Source organism: Dermacentor albipictus, chromosome 6, assembly GCF_038994185.2.
Source record: "Dermacentor albipictus isolate Rhodes 1998 colony chromosome 6, USDA_Dalb.pri_finalv2, whole genome shotgun sequence".
NCBI classification, from domain to species: domain Eukaryota; kingdom Metazoa; phylum Arthropoda; class Arachnida; order Ixodida; family Ixodidae; genus Dermacentor; species Dermacentor albipictus.
In genome coordinates, this window is record NC_091826.1 from 27,058,325 (window position 1) to 27,077,839 (window position 19,515).

At 47.5% G+C, this 19,515-nt stretch overlaps 1 protein-coding gene across 1 annotated transcript in view; it reads left to right on the plus strand.

The window, feature by feature from the left end:
* The first annotated feature begins 3,068 nt into the window (after window positions 1-3,068).
* LOC139060910 (uncharacterized) overlaps window positions 3,069-19,515 on the plus strand; it is a 138,024-nt gene continuing 121,577 nt past the window's right edge. Inside the window, exon 1 of the mRNA XM_070540216.1 lies at window positions 3,069-4,284. The gene's annotated coding sequence lies outside the window, so the exon portion shown is untranslated. The remainder of the gene's footprint in view (window positions 4,285-19,515) is intronic.

The following is a 19,515-nucleotide window of genomic DNA, read 5'->3' on the forward strand; positions in this document are numbered from 1 at the left end:
GTTTCTTGTCACGCGTCGAGCAGTTGATTAAAGCTTCCAATAACCAAGACCTTCTGCTCTGTAAGTCGCCTCCAGTATTCTTTTGTTTTTTTTTACGCAACGGCGGCTGCGGCGACAGGTTTCACCCTCTTCGGGTCAGTTCACGAATGACACGAGCTGGAAAGACGTAGAAGGAAAACAAGTTTACGTATTTAAAAAAACAAAACGAAAATACTACGGTTTCTGGAGCAGAGCGCGCAGCAGCGAGTGTCGTCGGGGTGACGCGCTTCTCCGCAGCGCACGGCAGACGGGCGCACGCGAAAGCGACGTGACCCCGAGAAAGCTGCGCCGGCACAAAACAAGAGCGCGTCGCGAGTCGAGTCAAGTCAAGCCGCGCAAGTGCCAAAAGTGAGGCAAGAGCGACGAAATACATAAATGACTTGAAAAAGCGAAGGAGATTCTTGATGATGGGAAGGAAAGGTTGGGGTAAAGTGCAGTGCAGTAGCAGAGAACTTAAAAAAGAAGAAAGGCTGTGGTGTAGAGAGAGAGAGAGAGAGAGAGATTGGAGCGGTACGAAGGAGCGCCGCCTGGCGCGCTCGCTAGAACCGTGCAATGTCGGGGACGCTATACACGTCACGTGGAGGTATAGGCAATTCGGGCGTGATGCATCCTTAGTTAGAACACGGCTGCTGCCTAGTTTTGCAAGCGCTTCTATAAGCACAGATTTGCCGTTCAATAGCGCACACTCATTACACGCCGTGGTGGGGAAGTGGAAATATGGCGTTGCACTGCTAAGCCTGAAGGCGCGGGATCTAATCCCGGCCGCGGCGGTCGCATTTCGGTGGGGCTCGGAATGCAGAAAAACGTCCGTGTGACACGCATCGGGTGCACGTTAAAGAACCCCGGGTGGTCGAAGTTAATCCGGAGTAGCCCACTACGGGGCGTACCTCATTATCATATTGTAGTTTCTGGCACGGGAAACCATAGAACTTTACTTTTTTAAAACCATCATCATCTTACGCATTTGATGCGGTTGTTTTAGCTCCTTCACGCATTGCTACTCACACATTCGCGGACGTGACTTTTGACAGACAGCGGAGACGGTCGCCACGCGTACGACGTCTAAAGGTGAAGCTTGCCTCTTTCGCTCATATCTTCGGTATGCTTTCCAGCAATGCTGTCGGGTGCTCTGTTGAGTGATGGTGGTGGTGATAAACTTTATTGAAAGGGGGAGGGGGAAGGGGGGAGGTGCTGAGGGATCGGGCTCAAGTAAGGCCCTGGGTCTGCTTGGCCTTCTCCGCCCAGTCCACCATACAAGTTGTCGGTCGACGTCCCCGGCCCTAAGCCAGGCGGTCCAGTCAGTCTAGCTGCTGACCGGGCGATGAGAAAACGGGAGCGGGGTGCATTCGCACATTCTCTTGAATTTATCCTTAGATTACATACAGTGCTCTGCGGCGCCCTCTTTCAATACAGCCTTCCTGTCCTGCATGGCAACTCCAGAGCAAACATGAATATCTTGAACGGAAAGGAAGCGAGAACGTTAAGGATGTGTCTTGGCCCTCCGAAGGACACTTCAGCAATGGTCCCACTGGCAGAAAGCAGGCGCCTCTCGCTACCTATCCTACAAACGCCTGAATTTAATGGAGCTCGTGTGCAATATACTACCAGAATCTCCGAACATTCTCATGCCGACACACAGCTTTCCAAAGTATAATCGACCTGCTCCTGCCTCACTACCGGAGCCCTTCTGCGCCTTTACCGCCTCCTTAGTTCTCTGCCGGTTCTATCAATACATCTATGCAAGGCATAAAAATCTGAACAAGAACCTCCCTGCCAGCACTAAAGCACTTCAAATGGGCTACAACCCTTCTCATGCTGCTACGAGCAATGTCGTCACATCTACACTGACGGCTCCGTTACAACCGATTCATCTGCTATAACTTCGTGGATTCCATTAACGGGGGCAGAAGGCAGGGGGGGGGGGGGGGGGGTTGTATGTCTATTTCGTCTTCTTCTGAAGTTCTGATTGGCTGTGCTGGGGTACGCGTCAGGAGGAGGCAGGCGCCTCCAGCCAACCAGCTTTTCAGTAACAGACTAAATGTGTATGTCCACTATGTGGAAACTTACAGAGTACCCCCAGGTATGACTACTTCCCCGAAGTTTAGTCGCATGACTTTAACCACTGCCGTGGAGTTAGCTGCACTGCGAACAGCTTTCACTTACATCTTAAAGCTGCCGCGGTCTGCTTCTGGGTCTATCTTTGCAGACTCACGTGCTGTCCTGCCATCCTTAAAGTCGCCACGCGCCAATGGCCAGCTTACCGACGACATCAACTGTTTGCACACCGCAGCCAGCGGTAATCAGAACTGCGTTGCTCTGCACTGACCGCCCTCTCACAGCAGAGGAGCAGGCAATGTGCATGCGAACTAAGGCGCTGGTTCATCGCGAAACTCAACAGACAAACTCCCGACCCCTTTGACTAGGAGTCATCTTTTTTTTCCTTTTCGCCTGCCTTCCAGAAGTTTAGTCACAGTGCAATGAGAATGTATCTTTCAGACAGGCAATAACTAGCCTTCAGGTGTGCTTTGCTAGACTGGAAATCGTTGAACAAGTCTGCATGTTTCGTCGGCTTGTTTTCTATAGAAGCAGACCACCTCAGCTGCTGCTACACTGTACTGTGCAGCTCTGTGAAATCACGAAATCGCTCCTCCCTAACCAAATGAGGCCGGTGCTGCAGGGTACTGCCCCGTATAAGGTGAAGAGAAGAAAGGCGTACAGCAGGCAGGGCAAAACCAGCGAGCAGGGGAGGGCGAATATCGAGGCACAATTCTTGCGACGACGCAGACGACCCCCGAGCGACGCGCAAGAGAAGGTGAAGCGTCGCGAAAATATATATATATAAAAAAGGAAAGGACTAAACGGACGAAACCTCCAAAAAAAAGGTTGACGAAGCCACACACATGCGGGCACGCGCTCGCCGGAGAGAGGCGACGAGCAGGTTGGGAGGGTGTTTTCGCGCCCCTCGCCAAACGCCGTCGCTTTGCCGCCGCCGAAGCTCTCCCAGTTTCCAGTCGGAAAGGAGTGGGTGCTTCGAAGGCAGCTCTTTCCTCCGCCGTCGCCGCCCTTTCTCCGTCCGGACGGAAAGACGCGGGAGCAGCGGCCCACACGGGCTGCGCTGGGCAAACGCGACAGCGGACCCAACCGCGCCGGTCGTTCGGCGTCGACGCGAGAGAGCGCTTCCCGACGCGAGGAAGAAGGTGCTGCCGGCAGATCTCGCCGGGCTGTCAGACTGTCCGCGCTCCGGAGGTAGCGGAGGATATGTCCGCGGCGTTCGTTCAAGCTAGCACCGTCTTCGTCTCAAGTGTGTCTGCATGACACGGCAGTCGCGGGATTTCTACGGCTGTCAAGGTCGATCGGCTACAGCGTGGCGTTTAGTTTAACGCCGATCGGTGATGCTTCTATGAGTTGGCCACCAACAAGCATGGCCTGACGCGGCGATGGACGAGTCCCCGTTACAGCATTTGCCATCAGCAAAACATTGCACCACCGTCTGCGGCGACCGCCTGTTGTGACAAACGTGTGTTCTTAACTCCGTCGAAGATTCAACTCACCTGTGTCGGCTCTTCTGGTTGTTGTGACACTTTGCGGTGTCAAACTCAATCCCGGACGAAGACGACGTGTAGTGGTGCTTGAGTGTCGAAACAGTGTGTGGCCGGTGTTATATTTGAAGCCCCGCTTGTACCGTTTGCAGCGGGTAGAACTTTTTTCGTCGGTGTTGAAACGCTGACGTAGCGCTTGCGGACAGTCAAGTGTTCACCAGTCAGCAGTGAGCGCGCTTTCTATCAGTTCTTCGCGACGCCCACAGCATCTGCAGACGTTGCCCAAAACTGCAACGTTGGAAGCCCACACACACGGGACACACGCAGTGGTTGTTGTTCCGTCGTCCGGAAAGCCTGCCAGCTTTTTTTGTGTGTATTTGTTCGCGTGTTCCGTCTGCCACCGCACTGCCGTCGATCTCTGCCACTTTCGCCTGCGGTCCACGTCGGTTTCGTCTGCTCGCAGCTGTCGGTGTCTTCTGCTAGCAGACGTCAGTTTCGTCTGCGCCGTTTTCCATCTTCGCTTCCCATACTGAAGCCCTGTGCTACGTAGACGTTTGGATTGTTTTGGTGTCGTGGGAAGCCGAGTTATTTTCTTCTTGGCATTATTTTTTTTTTCCGCGTGCTCAAGCGTCGACTGGGGACCTGATCAATCACTGGGAGCATCGGACGTCGGTTCGCTGCGCTCTCAACCGCATCCGTGTGAGCGGTAAGTAGGTATCGCCGTCCTTACCCCCTTTTAGTCTTGTGACGGCAGTATTTCACTGCCTGCCTCATTTCTTGCATTGTACTCGACCATTGCCCACACCTGAAGTGGACGTCCTCAATTTACGCCTTGTATGAACGATCAAAGAAACGTAAAACTATGTATTCTTGTGTGTTTTCGATGTATGTAGACACTCGTTTTTTCTTGTGCTTCCTGAAGCAGTTAAATACGCATACCGGGTGAAACGGTGTAGGTATGCAAGTGGCGGCTCTCTCAAGCGGTTTGATTTGGCATAAACGATCTTCTTTTAATGCCATTCATTCAAATCATTCAAAATGATTTGTTGCCTTGAAACCATCTCAGATTTTAACGCTGCAACACACTTCTCGATAAACATGAGACTACGGGTATGAAGGATAAACGTGGGTATGAGCTCACTAGCGAATTTATTTTTTATTAGGCACGGTGGACTGCAAAAGTTTACCGGACGCAGAATTTACGCAAATGATTAATTCACGCGAAGTCTGAGCCCGTAGCATTGTATTCATGTGTTTAATCTTTATTAGCCTTTGCTACGAACAGGATGACTCGTTAAATTAGAAGCGACACTCCTTAGCAGAGCAGAAATTCATATTTTTCGTCACAACAGTGTCCCGTAAACATTTGTGGCCAACTTCACGTCTAGTGCCAAAGTGACAACTTCACGTCTAGTGCTACAACATCGCGCACGTTTGTTTCACCTCTTCATGTCTAGCATAAGAAAAACTGGTTATTTAGAATTTTGCATCAGCCTTCGGGAATTAAAAATCAAAAATAAAAAGCGCATTCCTTTCCGTTGACTTCATTTTTTTGTACGATATATTTTTGTCTTATCTACCTATTGATACCGGTTTCAACGGCCTAAAGTAGACTTTAATGCGGGGAGCGGAAAATAAGGCGCAATGTCTTTTTACAAAGACAAGCAATATGATTGACCTGTTAAGCGGGTGCAACGCTAATGCTTATTCCGGCCATTACTTGAACTTCTCCGCTGTCGTTCTTAAGACGGGGTCGGATTACGCGCATAGATCAGGGTCAAAGAACCTTGCCTCTTAATCCGTTAACTTTGCTACTGCACTTTCACTGCGGAGATGAAATCATGCGGAAACCTTTCTGGGAAGGCTACATAGTCAGATGTACAGATTAGCAGAAGTGCGGCGTGTGGGCATATATATATATATATATATATATATATATATACATACATACATATATATATATATATATATATATATATATATATATATATATATATATATATATATATATATATATATATATATATATATATATATATATATAACATAGGTGTGTGTGTGTGTGTGTGAAGTGGTTATCTTATGTTGGCTACATTTCTACAGTCAGACGCCCCATGTGTACCGTGAACATATGTCGGATAATGAAAGCCGTGGGGTGGCTTGAATCTTAGGAAAAGCCTAGAATTTGTCCAGGAAATGTTTCCTTTTATACCCGCTGAAAAACAAAAAAAAAAGAGCTGGGTTTCCCGCTGACATGGGAACACAGTACTTTCCACGTGAGAGAGAAACAAAGGGGTGATTTACCGATAGACGTCGGAGATTTCGTTTCCGTCTACAAATGCTTGCTCGTTCTTTGTAACGGATCTCATACACACAGTTGTGAATTCTCCGGTTCAAGAACGGTTTAAGGTACGTCTCTGATAACCTTTCGTATTTTTGTTTTTTCGTTTCTTCTTTCACTCCTCATTTACACATTTTCGTTTTTTACCCCATTTTGTCGGTATACTGTGGGAACAGTCCTATGCTTATACAATGCATTGCTTGGAACCTCCAAAACCATTCGCTATACAGAACCGTTGGTGGTGCATAAATTCATTCGTTGTAATAATTTGTGCGATGTAGAGGCACTCGGAAAACACATTAAATATATTAATTCATCCGCGACGTACGGAATTCTTTGTTACATGGGTCGTTCGGTTGTATAGGCGTTTGTCGTAGAGGCGTTAGGCTACATATCATACCATAGGTAATTGAAAGTGGCCGAGCAGTGTAAGTCCGCCTGGAGTCAACGTTCCCGACACAGTGGCGTATCTTCGTCAGGGCGACAACTGTCAGGTACCAGTTTCTGGCCTGACTAAGACAAGTCCCCGTGAAAAAGCGTTGACTCGAGACAGAAGCTAGTTTGGTTCGGTTTCTGTTGATCGCTTCTTCTCTATTTGCACGTAAACATTCTCTTGTTTGCACGTGTTTACCTGTCATCGGGATATAACCTGGAAATAAACTTTTGATTGATTAGTCGTCCAACCGAACACGCGAACGTCTTGACCTACTCGCCTTACTCTTTCCCTCCCATCTTCAGTTCCCTCAAGAACAGGGTAGCCAACTGGGCTCAGTCCTGGTTAACCTCGCTATCTTTCATTTGCCGTGTACTCTCTCTAGCTCTGTTCCGATACTCGCCGTAGAGGGCTAAATAAACAGCGAAGTTGACAGCGACCGTCAGAAGTCTCGTTCCAATTATGACGGAGCCGGCAAAAGAGACCGGTTCCCGATGACAGCATCGAAGTCAAAAACGATGCAGGCTGCTTTCCTGTCCCAACAGTATGGCGGGTGGCGGCTCGGAAACTCGGCGAGCGTGTCGCCTGCTCGCAGGAAAGTGCAGACGCGTTTTCTCATGCGCTTAATGAAACAGGCGTTATGTTCTTCATAGCTTCGCTCACGCAAAACGTTAAAATACAGGAATAATATGTGCTTTTCTTAGCTTCTTTCTTTTCTTTTCTTTTTTTGTTCGCGCGACATCGACTCACGTCGTAGGGACGCCTTCCTAATGGTTCAAGATGCGTCATTCTTCAAACCAGCTTAAAGTGGCTCGAAGCTGGACGCTCTCTGGTTGCTCACCTAACTCACTGTGTTGTACACTTGAGTGGTACGTCTGGCAATTCGCGTCTCTGAATTATACGTTCCATTGGTTCGGTCCCAAGCCGTCTCCTTAGCTGTCATCGTAGATTGCCCTACGATGCGGATCATAATCGGAACACACCCTATGGGCACTATATACAACAGCTGTTAGGTCATGCGTACATTATATGGAAATTGACTCGCTTTTGGCGAGTTCCAACGCGACACAGTTTTCACTGCTTCTCAGCTTTCCTGATTGATTCGTAGGGGGTTTAACGCCCTGAGGCAACGCTAAGGCTAGGAGAGACGCCTCATTGGAGGGCCGCAGATTAATTTTGACCACCTGGCGTTCCTTAACGAGCCCCCTAAAACACGTCCTGTCAGATCATTACGCCGTCGCTGATCGCTCCGTCGCTGATGTCTTCAATCATCCGAGCTGTCATTTTTTTCTTCTTTCTTCTCGTTTTCGTTTTTCTTACCGGATCCTCGTTGTTGCAGTATTGAGAGTTCTGAGTAACGAGCAGTTAGTAAGCAACCTTCTCGCGGTGTTTGCCTTGCGTACCTATTGCGAAATCGTTATTCGTCGCCCCCCCCCCCACCCCCCACCCATTCCTTTTTCTTTTTATTGCGTCAGCATTAGAGCGTCGAAGGGGGAAAAGTGTGTGCGTGTGTGAGGTGTGGGAAGCCGTTTATGTGGTAGAAGTAGAGGGGGAATCGGAGAGCTTAGAAGAGCGTCTCTCTCTCTCCATATATATATATATATATGTACTCTGCTCTTCGAAGAGGTAGGATGTGTGTCGAGTGAGCCCTTGAACAAGGCTTTGCAATGTGGTGAACGCAGTTTAAATCATTGGGATGCGAGATCTCAAAGAGGTCTGACGTAATTCTAACGCATTTCTCCGGAATTTATCGCTAAGTCGCCACGAAAATTTCTTTTTTTAATTTTCGCGAGCGTCGCCGGTGTTTATGCCGCATGCGCGCAGGTTGCAGAACATTAAAGGGAGATTAACGCTAAAGATGTTATTCAAAGCTGCGTCAGTAAATCACCCTGCTACAATTCAGCTCTTACCGCTAGCAGAGGCCTGGTAAGCCAGAAAAGAGGCAGAACAGTACAAGTGGAGATGCCGCCTAGAAGCTCCACACCAGGTCACCGTGACGTCACAGATTTTTGACGGTGTTTGCTCGGGTCCACTTAATTTCTTATCCTTAAGGATTGACTACGCAATACACTGTGCTGTAAGAAAAAGAAAACCATGATGCTTAATTTAGCAAGCTTCGAGACCTGCTAAGCCACAAAGCTTATATATAAGCCACAAAGCTTATATTGCGATAACCAAGCCTTCGAAATTCATGATGTCATATTGACGTAGAGGCTTTGGAACTTTGGAATTTGGAACTTTGACCTTCGGTTTCTCTTCTAATAATCAACCCCTCACAGCGAAATTAGGCAGAATGTAATTTTGAAAGAATGCTTTATCGGTGTGAACCGATCCAGTGTTTATCTTTAGGGTCTCTTTGCACATAGTGATGATGATAGTGAAGTGGGATGTCATAGGAAAGATATAACTGGAGATGTTTGGCAGAAGGATTTGTCGTGCGGTGAAGTTAATCGATGACCATGATGATGATGATGACGACAATTTTAGTCGCAATTTCACTAGCGGGTAACCTCTCGCACGATCGCCCCAGGTAAATCTTCCGATTAGAATTAAATTGCCTTGGAGAATCACAGGTCTCGCTTTTTCCGCAAAACTGCGTGCCCTAATTCGCGTAACTAAATAAGTCGATTGGCGACTTCTTGTTAGCCTTCCAAACGATCAATACGATTCGCCCTAGTGGTTGTCTCACCAGGCCATATAGTAACTAGGACAAATCGCAATGTCACAAATAAGACAATACTAGGCAAATAAGACATCGTTAACAGAACTGGCATTTGGGCGAGTCGGTGTAGCTTCATCTTAAGTAACAGCGGTGTCACCGGACAAAATAACTTAATTCACCTCAAATCATTTTGAAGAACAGGCTTGATCTATGCGCACCTATTGTCGTCCTGCTCGCGTGAGCCCGAGCCCGAAAATGGTATCACGCTCGTTCACGTTTTTGTATCGCGTTCACAGAATTCAAGTGACTTTATTGTGCTTATAGAATTGTTTTGCTTCTAATAAAGTTTCCGAGTTTCGGGTTCAACGCCTGTCCCGTTGCTTCTTCCGTTCTTTTCGGTGTATTATTTGTTTTCTTATCAAGAAATCGAAATTGTTCGATCGTTTACAGGCAATTCTTGGTTACTTTATCCTGTATACTGTCTTTGCGTTGTTACCCAAGCACCATAGCGATAGCCTTCAACTAGCCCAAAACGCCACGTATCTAAGTTCTCTAATCATTTGGTAACATGGAGGGCAGCTTAATGTATGTGTGTATGTATGTATGTATGTATGTATGTATGTATGTATGTATGTATGTATGTATGTATGTATGTATGTATGTATGTATGTATGTATGTATGTATGTATGTATGTATGTATGTATGTATGTACACATGCATGCACGAATGTGTGCGTGTGCATGTGTAATACCCACCAGCAGCAGTTTATTTTTGCGATCAAGACCTGCCTTGAGACATAATGTGTGGTGTGTACTACGTGTGTTTGCTGTAAGACGTGCGTTGCAGCCTGCATTCAAGCAGCCCTCTGCACCGGCAGTTACACGTGCGCCCTCTCTAGGCAATTGCGTTAGCTTAATTACCTGTAATCACAACCCATCTGCGATAACTGGTCGCGGGAGGGCCTAACGGCGTTTCTACGCTGCCGACCATATCAATTTCAAGCAACCCGACGCCGCGAGCAACTGTGCGGCCTTTTGCATGGAACACGTCGGACGGGACTCGTGCGAAAACAAGATAACAAAAGTTTAAAGTAAACAAACAAACAAACAAACAAGATCCGTCCGTGCAGCCGCACGCGTAATCGCTAACCGGGTCGACCCACACGCTGAAAGAACACACGGGCCGGTGCATATAGCGCCTGCACACACCAGCCGTAATGGAGACGTCATATTGCGCGCTCGGACAAGAAAACCGATCCGAAATTGGCCCCCGCGCCCACTACACTCGTGGGGGGCTGACCTCGATCGAGCTCGGCGGGGGTGTATCCCTCGTCACCGACCCCCCTCCCGGGATCGCGTCACGTGGTCTTTCGCATTACGCGATGCGCCGTTGACGCGACGAGCGGTGAGCAATATGCATCGCCCAATCGAGGTCGGCCTCGAGGCACACCCGAAAGAACCCTTGCCTTTAAAACACACACACACACACACACACACACACACACACAGTGTGTATATATATATAAGCGGTTTATTGACGTTTCGGCCGGGGTCCGATGAAGTCCGGACCCCGGCCGAAACGTCAATAAACCACTTCATACGCGCGTCTACTTCTCTGTGAATAAAAATGTTACTACTGTCTGCGCGAGTGTCCACACGTGAGTTTTCAGCATGCCAGTTCAGTCAGCGTGGGAATGACTGGGTGCTATTATGAACGCTGTCAAATTCGGCAAACATTGTCGAATCTGCCACTTTTTCGGCTGTTGTTTTTTGGATATGCTCCCTCCGATTGGCTGAAAATACCAACATGGTGGGAATTTTACAACGTCCTATGTAACGCCCATGGAAATTGCGTTGACTTGCTAAACTTCACGCCTCTGGCTTTAAACGATTTCCCCGCTTCGCAAAACACAGTTAAACGCCTTTAAAACAGAGTGCTCGGGGCCTCAAAAATTCTTCGGTATACAGGTCACTTCGTTGTAAAAGGTCGCGCACCGCACCGCTCAAACTAGAGCGGGCTAAGCAAATTCAACAAAAGGAAACCTTTATTTACCGTGAATTCAAGAGGGACTTGCTAAAATGAGTCGCTAATATTTTGTGCACAGTTTGTGCACAGTTTGTGCGCAGTTTAGTGCGCGGCTTCAGGCAACCATTTACAGCGCCGTGTTCAAATGCATGATGCGCAGCGAAACGCAAAAGCTACGTATGGCAAAGATGCATATTGTCGAACGCCGCTATCGTCACCGTTGCCGTAGAAATTCTTGGTTCGTTTTCAAGATCTTCATCAGAGTTGCTTACTCGGATTTCGGCCCAGCTGGCTTTCGAAGACATTGTCGGTCAACACTTGCGATGTCATCATCACGCCGTGACATCATGTGCGAGGCTCTCGTCAGCTGTCGCATCCGCTGAGCTAGGTGCTACGGTGAGCAGCGTATACGAGTTGAGCAAATCGTGGAGCAGTGCAGTATATAGGAGATCGGAACAATGAAGTGCGCGAAACGGTGCTCTATCTCCTCTCTCCCTCTTCATCCCCATACCTCTTCCCCTAGTGAAATGTAGCAAACCGGACGTGCGTCTGGTTAACTCCCCTTCCTTTCCTGTCCTCTCTCTCTCTCTCGCAAGTGCGTCATTATAGTGCTGCCATTAAACGCTAGCGCAGAGCGCACCTATACAGGTGACTTCTGCTAAAGGCAGTAGCGCCACAGCTACACGAGGCGTTCGTTGTAGCGGCGTATGTTGTGGAAGCGTTCGACTGGAAACCGTTTTTCTTAACATTCGAATCTTCCGTCTGAGGACGAAGAAAGAAATGACGAGACGAGTTCTTCCCCGAAATACGCTGCGTGTAACTCATCGTATACTGTGCCTCTGTGGTCCGTTTCTACAAGATAAGGTCCATTGTATATTGCGGTTGAACACGTTTTAAGGCTGAGGGAAAGTACTGATTTCAATGCATGGTGGACATGATGGGCATATTCGTCACTGTAACCTCCAGCGCGTCGCTCTTAATGAGCAAGCTATCGCTAACGAAGATATCAACCGAAGATTGTTTCTGCCGGGATGTTTTTAATCAGCTCTTTGTCAGTAAGGCTAGCCTCAATCTTGGCACCGTGTTTCCAAAGGTGGAGTTGTATTCGTTAAGGGCTTAGTTACAAGTGCCGGATTCAAAAGAACAAAGCTAGACGTTAGGTTATTAATAAATTGACAGCTCTGTAGTTCACCTGCTAACTGCAGCAGCCCTTCAAGTCCGCATCGTTCTAAGAATATCTCGCCCAGTGCGGCGGGACCTTAAATAAATGGGAATCCAGCATTAGGACAGTTGGCTTACCGATGTTTAGGCGACCCAGATTGGACGGAACTATATTCTACTACATGTCCCGGCTTCCCGAAGTTCCAATTCTGAAGCTATAGCACAACCTTTTTTATGACTTCTTGGTTCTGCACACCTTCCGAAACTTGGTTCTTCTAATAACCGTGTTTCTGTTCCCAGCTGCGCGATCATATGGGTCGCGTCTATTACTCGTCGCCAGGGCACGTTCCCGTTTCCTTAACAGCCTTGTTTGCTTCTTTGTGCAGAGCTGCTCTTTGCTGACGGATATCCACTGCCGGAAGGCGTATACCGATTCTTTGCCCAGTCTGAGCTCCAATTGTGCCAGATATTTTCGGAAAGACGCTTTTCGTGATTCCCGGCGTTGATGTCAAGGCGGCATTAGAACTATACGAGCACTGCCGTACATACAAACATCCGCTTTGCTAGCATGAACGACGCCCTTCGCGAAAAAGAAAGAGCCGTATATACCTCGTTCGCTGTTTTGACTTCTGCATCTTTCCCGAGCTGACGTACGTGCCATATTTGTGTTTTTTTTCCTCTTTCGTTCTGTAAGCCTAACGAAGAAGAAGACACAAGTCTTTCCTAATCTTCTTTCATTCTTTAGGCCTAACAAAGCCGAAGCCTAATCGCGCGTCTTTCCGTCCCCTGCGGCCTTCTTGCGGCAAGCGGGAGCTTTAGGAAACAGGGCACGCGCGCGCGCATTGAGTGGCCCTAATGACGAGTGGCGGAGCGTAATTGCCGCTTCCTAAAGGCTACACCGCGACCGCGCCGTGAATCCGGCTTTGGTTTTTCGCGGGAAAGCGGAAACGACGGCCGCACGACACGCGATAGGCGCGCTCACGTTCTAACCAAATGCGTGCATCGTCGTGCAAGCCAAGCATCTCGTGCACATCGGGTACCACACTGCGTTCATCCGCAGCCTACGCGGTCACGTGCGTCGTCTGCTCCCGAAATCAAGGAACGGATTGTGCTGCAAGACGAGCGCTGTGAAATTCCGGTGGCGGTAAACTCAGTCCATATCTTCAAGTAACGACAGTCGTCTGCTGCACTCTAACGTGAAGTTCGCGATTCACGTTCTAACCAAACGTGTGCATTGTCGTGCAAGCCAAGCATCTCGTGCACGTCGGTTACCGAAGAGGCAACACCTGTGACGGCACACTGCGTTCAGCCACAGCCTACGCGGACATGTCTGTCGTCTGCTCCCGAAATTAAGGAACAGACAGTGCTGTAAGAGGAGCGATGTGAAATTCCAGTGGCGTTTAACTCAGTCCATTTGTTCAAGTAACGACAGTCGTCTGCTGCACTCTAACGTGAAGTTCGCGACTCGCGTCCTAACCAAAGGAGCGCATTATTGTGTGAGCTATACAGCTGGTACAGGCGTGTGACGACACAGTGTTCCTCCGCGTCTATGCACGTTCATTGCGTATCCGCTTCCTGACATTAATTTTGAGCAGACGATGTTGCAACATGTGCGGCGTACAATTCTATTCTATTGAATTCAAATCATTTTTTGAGCGCGCGCGTCTACTTAAAATGATGTCGTCTTTAAATAATCGCAAGCACGTGACTGCTCAGGCCGCCTGAAGTGAAATTTGATTCCATTCAATCTCCGCTTTCTTTTTCTTTTATTCTGCACAAATGTTTAAAAAATGCGCTATACGTCATACATGTCATAACATTGAGCGAAACAACAGAAAGTTAGAGCGGATTCATTGCTTAATCCTCGTCCATAGTGCTGTCGTTCCCCATTCATAAACGTGGAGTAGATGATCAGCTACAAGACATAGCATGACACTTCCGCACATGGACGGAAAGTTGCAGGAAGTAGTTGTACGGTTGCAGAAAAGGAAGGGAAAAAAGGACTTGCCCAGACGTTAGCACCGCTAACTCTCCAGGCACGGTATAGCATACCCAATTAAAATTGGGATGATTGTGACGTCTTGACAGTTGCGAGCACCACGGGCAACCTTGCACACATGCATCCTGAAAGTAATACATCTACACTTAGTATTCCTTATATACTTGCTATTTCGTACACGCTGTGAGACGCTCGAGTACGCTCAACACACCTCGAGTTCACTGTTAGATACCTCCATATTGCGTGAAGTCCGCCTATAATGATATAGATGCAATGCTATACTACATATATGTAATGTGACCGATAATGGGATCGATCTTGTCTTCCAGCCCGATGCTCTAACCAATATTCCACGATCACACGCATGGTTCTCTCATGCCAAAGTCGCTCTTTGAGAAGTCTGGCGCGGGCGTCACATGCCAGTTTCTCACATTCTTACCTCGCCCCATATTTTACGTCAGACAAAGAATACCTACAAAGTGGGTGAAGAACGCCTACAATCCTATCATTTTAATATGACCTTTCTTTGTGTTTGAAGGATTAGATTTATACAGATACAGAGCATAACTGGCTAGCTGGAGCTGCAGCTAACATCAAAAGCGAAGCACTGCCGGCATTCGGCACTACTTTCTTATGCGAAACAGCAAACATAATATAATAATATAATATATGGGGTTTTACGTGCCAAAACCACTTTCTGATTATGAGGCACGCCGTAGTGGGGGACTCCGGAAATTTTGACCACCTGGGGTTCTTTAACGTGCACCTAAATCTAAGTACACGGGTGTTTTCGCATTTCGCCCCCATCGAAATGCGGCCGCCGTGGCCGGGATTCGATCCCGCGACCTCGTGCTCAGCAGCCTAACACCATAGCCACTGAGCAACCGCGGCGGGTGAAACAGCAAACATCTCTGCACGCCCTATACGTTAGGCATCACTGACCGGTCGGAACTGTGATGAACGTAAAGCACAAAAAATAATGCTGAAATTCGGCACTAATTTCTTATGCAAAACAGTGAACACCTCCGCACGCTCTATAAATTTGGCATTACTGACCTGTTGGAACTGTAATAAACGTCGAGCACAAAAACTCAAATTCAGCACTACTTTCTAGTACTAAACAGGGAATATCTCTGCGGGCTCTGTCGATTTGGCATCAGTGGCCGGTTGGAACTGAAAAGAACATGGAGCAGAAAAGCACTGCAGAAATTCGGCACTACTTTCTTGTGCAAAATAGTGAATATCTCTGCGGGGTCTGTAGATTTGCAATCAGTGACCAGTTGGAACTGTAATGAACGCCGAGCACAAAAAATACTGCTGAAATTCAGCACTACTTTCTTCTTTGAAACTGAATATCTCTGCGGGCTCTGTAGATTTGGCATCAATGGCCGGTTGGAACTGAAATGAACATGGAGCAGAAAAGCATTGCAGAAATTCGGCACTACTTTCTTGCGTGAAACAGTGAATGCTCTGCAGGCTCTGTAAATTTGGCATCAGTTACCGGTTGGAACTGTAATGGACGACGAGCAAATAAACCCTGCTGAAATTCGGCACTACTTTCTGGTGCGAAACAGTGAATATCTCTGCGGGCTCTGTAGATTTGGCATCAGTGACCTGTTGGAACTGTAATGGACGATGAGCACATAAACCCTGCTGAAATTCGGCACTACTTTCTTGTGCGAAACAGTGAATATCTCTGCGAGCTCTGTAGATCTGGCATCAGTGGCTGGTTGGAACTGTAATGGACGACGAGCACATAAACCCTGCTGAAATTCGGCACTACTTTCTTGTGCGAAACAGTGAATATCTCTGCGGGCTCTGTAGATTTGGCATCAGTGACCTGTTGGAACTGTAATGGACGACGAGCACATAAACCCTGCTGAAATTCGGCATTACTTTCTTGTGCGAAACAGTGAATATCTCTGCAGGCTCTGTAGATTTGGCATCAGTGACCTGTTGGAACTGTAATGGACGACGAGCACATAAACCCTGCTGAAATTCGGCACTACTTTCTTGTGCGAAGCAGTGAATATCTCTGCAGGCTCTGTAAATTTGGCATCAGTGACCGGTTGGAACTGTAATGCACGATGAGCACATAAACCCTGCTGAAATTCAGCACTACTGTCTAGTGCGAAACAGTGAATATCTCTGCGGGCTCTGTAAATTTGGCATCAGTAACCAGTTGGAACTGTAATGCATGACGAGCACATAAACCCTGCTGAAATTCGTCACTACTTTCTTGTGCGAAACAGTGAATATTTCTGCGGGCTCTGTAGATTTGGCATCAGTGACCTGTTGGAACTGTAATGGACGACGAGCACATAAAACCTGCTGAAATTCGGCACTACTTTCTTGTGCGAAACAGTGAATATCTCTGCGGGCTCTGTAGATTTGGCATCAGTGACCTGTTGGAACTGTAATGGACGACGAGCACATAAACCCTGCTGAAATTCGGCGCTACTTTCTTGTGCAGAACAGGGAATATCTCTGCGGGCTCTGTAGATTTGGCATGAGTGACCTGTTGGAACTGTAATGGACGACGAGCACATAAACCCTGCTGAAATTCGGCACTACTTTCTTGTGCGAAACAGTGAATATCTCTGCAGGCTCTGTAAATTGGGCATCAGTGACCTGTTGGAACTGTAATGGACGACGAGCACATAAACTCTGCTAAAATTCGGCACTACTTTCTTGTGCGAAACAGTGAATATATCTGCAGGCTCTGTAAATTTCGCATCAGTGACCGGTTGGAACTGTAATGGACGATGAGCACATAAACCCTGCTGAAATTCGGCACTACTTTCTTGTGCGAAACAGTGAATATCTCTGCGGGCTCTGTAGATTTGGCATGAGTGACCTGTTGGAACTGTAATGGACGACGAGCACATAAACCCTGCTGAAATGCGGCACTACTTTCTTGCGTGAAACAGTGAATGCTCTGCAGGCTCTGTAAATTTGGCATCAGTTACCGGTTGGAACTGTAATGGACGACGAGCAAATAAACCCTGCTGAAATTCGGCACTACTTTCTGGTGCGAAACAGTGAATATCTCTGCGGGCTCTGTAGATTTGGCATCAGGGACCTGTTGGAACTGTAATGGACGACGAGCACATAAACCCTGCTGAAATTCGGCATTACTTTCTTGTGCGAAACAGTGAATATCTCTGCAGGCTCTGTAAATTTGGCATCAGTGACCGGTTGCAACTGTGATGCATGACGAGCACATAAACCCTGCTGAAATTCGGAACTACTTTCTCGTGCGAAATAGTGAATATTCCTGCGGGCTCTGTGAATTTGGCATCAGTGACCTGTTGGAACTGTAATGGACGACGAGCACATAAACCCTGCTGAAATTCGGCACTACTTTCTTGTGCAAAACAGGGAATATCTCTGCGGGCTCTGTAAATTTGGCATCAGTGACCGGTTGGAACTGTAATGGACGACGAGCACATAAACCCTGTTGAAATTCGGCACTTATTTCTTGTGCGAAGCAGTGAATATCTCTGCAGGCTCTGTAAATTTGGCATCAGTGACCGGTTGGAACTGTAATGCACGATGAGCACATCAACCCTGCTGAAATTCGGCACTACTTTCTTGTGCGAAACAGTGAATATCTCTGCGGGCTTTGTAAATTTGGCATCAGTGACCAGTTGGAACTGTAATGGACGACGAGCACATAAATTCCCTGCTGAAATTCGGCACTATTTTCTTGTGCGAAACAGTGAATATCTCTGCATGCTCTGTAAATTGGGCATCAGTGACCGGTTGGAACTGTAATGCATGACGAGCACATAAACCCTGCTGAAATTCAGCACCACTTTCTTGTGCTACACAGTAAATATCTCTGCGGGCTCTGTAGATTTGGCATCAGTGACCTGTTGGAACTGTAATGGACGACGAGCACATAAACCCTGCTGAAATTCGGCGCTACTTTCTTGTGCAGAACAGGGAATATCTCTGCGGGCTCTGTAAATTTGGCATCAGTGACCGGTTGGAACTGTAATGCACGACGAGCACATAAACCCTGTTGAAATTCGGCACTACTTTCTTGTGCGAAACAGTGAATATCTCCGCAGGCTCTGTAAATTTGGCATCAGTGACCGGTTGGAACTGTAATGGACGATGAGCACATAAACCCTGCTGAAATTCGGCACTACTTTCTTGTGCGAAACAGTGAATATCTCTGCGGGCTCTGTAGATTTGGCATCAGTGGCCGGTTGGAACTGTGATGAACGTGCAGCAGAAAAGCATTGCAGAAATTCGGCACTTCTTTCTTGTACGAAACAGTGAATATCTCTGCGGGCTCTGTTAATGTGGCATCAGTGAGCAGTTGGAACTGTAATGAACGCCGAGCACAAAATGTACTGCCGAAATTCAGCGCTACTTTCTTGTGCGAAACAGATAAATCTCTGTGGGCTCTGTAGGTTTGGCTTCAGTGACCGGTTGGAACTCAATGAACGTCGAGCACAGAAAACGTTGCTGAAATTCAACACTACTTTCTTGCGTGGATCAGTAGTCGTATTTTGCACGCACTATTGCTTCAACATTGCTGCATGGTATTAGCGGCAGAGTGGTTAGAGATCTTGCATGAATTTTCCGCCGCAAGGCGCCCGGAGGCATACTTTTAGAAAAGGCTCGTGTCCCAGTTCTCTTAATTTCTCTAACAGGTCTTTTCTTTATTTTTTTAAGAATCAGCGCCAACAAGATTCCCGCGTGCGGTCGTTTTCGAGACTCCTCTATGCGCACGAGCCGACGTAATTGTTAGTTCGCCCATCCATTATTGTGCGTAAGCCTTCGGGTGTATTTGATCGCGGAGTCCGGACCGGTCCTCTGTTGCATACGCCTTCTTCCAACGGTATTCGAAGCCGCACTATTTACCTCGCCATCGAGGTCGGAACTTCGTAATTCCGTCCCTTCCTGTACCCTTATCGTCTGAAATTCGGTACTAATTTGCTTGCAACGAGTGGGGCGTTTGTTTGTTTGTTTGTTTGTTTGTTTGTTTGTTTGTTTGTTTGTTTGTTTGTTTGTTTGTTTGTTTGTTTGTTTGTTTGCTTGTTTGTTTGCATGTGGGCCTTGTAACCTATATTCAGCAGGGAAGACTGAGTACGTCAGCGTAATGATAAGAGATTATAACTACACTGACAGGAATGAAATTTATTAAAGTTGGAAAGAAGACGAAACACCCACCTGCACAAGTGATCAAGAATGTCCGAACAATAGAAGCCTCGGGCTGGAGGCAATGTTTCGACAAAGGAACATGTCAAGAGTCGGCTGAGCAGACGATGTAGCAGACGATGCAAGAGCCCCTATAAGAT